Below are 3691 nucleotides of genomic sequence, written 5' to 3'. Positions count from 1 at the left end.
TTTTATTGGAATCCAAAGTGTGTGGATGAAAAAGTGTATGTCTGTGTCTATATCTGCTTCTTTTGCTTTTTCATTGGCTCTTTTCCTTCTCCTTGTTTTGTCCTATTTCAATTTACTTGTTTTAATTTTATCATACTGTGTTTTATTTTTAGCCCTTACATGCCTGTTTGTTGTCTAATTAGAGACAGATGAGAAGGGAGGTGGGAAGGAACTGGGAGGAGTAGAGGGAAGTGGAAACAGTATATATTGTATAAAATATATTTTCAACATAAAAAAAATAATAATAATAATAATAATAACTTACTCAGGGTTATCTTTTTCCTTTCTACAAGTTGGGAACCAATTTTTGTAGGTGCCTGGTAAACTCAAAGAAAGTCCTAGGATTCACATGACTAAGAGTGGGTACTGAAAAAGTAAAGAATTAAAAAAACTGAATGTAAATGATAATCATGTAGCAATATTGATAAGTAAAAATGCAAGTAAAGGCTATTAATAAATATTACAATGGTTTCTTAAACTAAAGATTCTACCTTAAACCATTATAAGGTGATATTTTTACAAGGATAAAAGGATGGTTCAACACATCCAAATCAACAATTTAATGAAGCCAATTAATAGACACAAGGACAGAAATCATATATTCCTCCCAATAGACACAGAAAAGACCTTTGACAACACCCTTGGCGATAGAAACCTTGAATAACTATGAAAATAGAGACCACACATCAACATAATAAAAATATTTATACAGAAAACATTATAGTAACTGAAGGAAACCTGACCACATTGCCTCTACTATTCAACATAGTACTTGAACACTTTTTTAACCCAAAGTTAACGAATATGTTTTTTTTTCTTTAACACACATTTATTTAAACAACGAAAATCCCAAATCCAACATATACCCCGAGCTTTAAAGGTTCACAATGCTTTAAAGGTTCACAGCGATAGAGCGTTTGCCCAGGATGTTGAGTCCTATGCTTAATCCTCCAGTAGTATTACTAATAACCACCCACCCACAGTGCAGTAGGACTAGTCAAGAGGTTTGTAACAGCTGTAGACCCAACACGGTCAGATGAAGAACAGATCTGTTGGTGGTCAACTGTGACCTAGGTACCTTTAGACTAACACAGATGTTTCTTAACTACTCTGTCGGCTTTACTGTTTATCTGTTTGGTTTTTCAAGACAGGGTTTCTCTGTGTAGCCCTGGCTGTCCTAGAACTCACTTTGTAGACCAGGGTAAACTCAAGCTCAGCTCTTCCTGCTCAGCCTCCTGAATGCTAGGATAAAGGCATGTGCCCACCAACATCCAGCCTTGCTTTACTGATTTTCAAGCATGGTGTATGGTTGTTGCCTATTTTAAAGTTCAGCCTATCCCTTGCTACTTTGTGGTTGCTGCTGGTGGCTACTGAGGCCTGCAAAGCTACAACAATCACAGTGTATTCCACTCACCCTGTAACACCAAGGAGAGAAGAATACACTGGCCATTTCTTCACTCAGGTCCACACCATAGTATTTCTTCATCTAGATTCTAGAAACCTCACCTTTATTTCTGAATGTATGTGTCCTAAAGATCCCATCATTCCAGGTCAACCATCTCTCTCTGAGTAGCCTTTGCTGCTAGACCCATCCCTTCCCACCCCGCCCCCCAACACAAACTGAGACCACAGGTTCTGTGTTCTCTTCGGATTCACCTATACATAAGGAACCTGCTTCTAAGAGCTAGAAGGAATTTGGTACCCAGCTGGATAGGACCAGAGCCCTGGTGCCAGCTTGGTTCTGACTCACATGGCCTAGTGGCCACAAGGTGGACAGGGAATGATGCTGAACCACACTGTCCTAGTGGGTTTCAGGGGCTCCATTGTCCTGCTCAGCTCCTCACGAAGCTGTTCTAGCCTCTTGTGGTGGAAAGCACCCTGGGCAACCATAAATCTCCCACTGGGTAGAATACATCTCCAGGGTTAAGCGGCTCAGCCTGGCAGTGTGGCAGAGCAGATGTTCCAGAACAGCCACAGAGATGGGATTCCTTAAGTAGTTGAACGTGGTGAGCTGGAGCAGCTGCCCAGGGCAGGCAAGGAGGACACTGAGCTGGGAGTCCGTAATTCTACAGTTCTCCAAGTCCAGTGTCTTCAGGTAGCTGCGACTGTCTCTAGCAGACTCGGAGAGGCTGGGACTTATCTTGGTCAGTATGACACCCACTTAGATCCGATGTTTTGAGCTGACGGATGCTGGACACTGGGACAGGGGACTTCAATCTGATTCCGAAGCTGGCAGTCAGTGATAGACAGAGTCTCCAAGGGGACCTTCAGCACCTGAGCAACCGGTCCAGTTGACCTTCAAGGAAGGAGATGGAGTCCAACGAGAGCTCGCGAGGTACTCCAGGTTGTGAAATTGCGATGTAAACTGGTCAATCAACTTCCCCTTCTCCTCGAGGGAAATGGAGACAGGGATGCAGACATGAGAGAGAAGGAACTTGCGGAGATTGCGCATCTGGCCCATGTAGGGAGCAAAACTGGCCAGGGTGGACAGTTTCCAGGTGCAGCACACTTCCACTTCCTCCACATAGTCCAGGTCCAGCATTTCCACAAACCTTCACGATGTTCCGGAGAGCGATCGTAGAGATCTTCAGCTTCTTACCAGCCCAGCAAGCCTGTCCTCCCTTCCACCCACAGCAGGAGGTAGGACATGCATGCATCCAGGGCTCTTGGCTTGAGGCACATGTCTATCAACACCTTCAACGACTGCTTGGCCACTATCCTTGTACTTCTGTCTTGTGCTTTCTTCTTACGCTTGACCTCTAGAGAGCCAGCATCTGCCTCATCTCCAGCCCATACGTTCCAGAAGTCCTTTGTGCATAGCACGTAAATCCAGAAACTCTCAGTTTGTGGCTCCTGGGTGAACCTTCTGGTCAAGCAGTATATTAATCCCATCCAGTATGATTTGTAAGGTCTCCAGGTAGGACGCCTTCATCTTCATCAGACCTCCCAGTGGGAGACAAGGGAAGGGCCAGACCTGCACCATCGCCTTCAGGACTATGAACCGTTTGTGGGTGAAGGCCTCCTTGAACAGCGGCGGGAAGAGCTCCACGGGCAGGTCCTGCAGACCAGAGACGGCCAAGGCCTCGTCCCTCAGCAGGCTCCGCACTGCCAGATGCAGGAGTGTGGGTGTGGCCTGGAAGCTCATCTTGATGGATCAGAAGGTTCCCAAGCTGTCTGATGGAGTCACCAGAATATGTAACCAGGATGCTCTAGCTAATGGTACCACCCGCCAATGACCAAAGGCAGGAACTAAGTCTTCGGGTTGCGATCTATGCGGAGAGCCAGCGATCTGCAACGAAGTCTCTGAGCCGAACTCCAGAGGCCAGGGTTCTCCTACTGAAACATAAAAGCGGCCATTATACAGCACTTCCTGGACCAGGAGCGACTGACCGAATATGTTTTAATCATTTTACAAGTCCAGGATAGTAATTTGTTTACAGGCAACATGGAGCTGCCACTATGTGAGTGAAATTTCTGCAGTCTTGCCACAATACACCTAAAATATTCTTTAAAAGTTTGAAGAGCATGGATCGACTGAAGCAACCATTGTGTTACAGCAGTATGTCACTTGATGAATCATACAGGTTTTGAAGGAAAAGATAAACATTTTGGATTATTCTATCTGATTAAGATCTTCCATCAGGATTAAATT

The 3691-nt window shown here is 44.8% G+C and overlaps 1 pseudogene; it reads right to left on the bottom strand.

Moving 5' to 3' along the window:
• Positions 1–1794: 1794 nt before the first annotated feature.
• On the bottom strand, positions 1795–3290 carry LOC119804405 (annotated as a pseudogene).
• Positions 3291–3691: the final 401 nt, after the last annotated feature.

Source organism: Arvicola amphibius, chromosome X (genome assembly GCF_903992535.2).
Source record: "Arvicola amphibius chromosome X, mArvAmp1.2, whole genome shotgun sequence".
NCBI classification, from domain to species: domain Eukaryota; kingdom Metazoa; phylum Chordata; class Mammalia; order Rodentia; family Cricetidae; genus Arvicola; species Arvicola amphibius.
The sequence above is the reverse complement of the archived record's forward strand: the minus strand, read 5'-3'. Positions and strand labels throughout refer to the sequence as shown.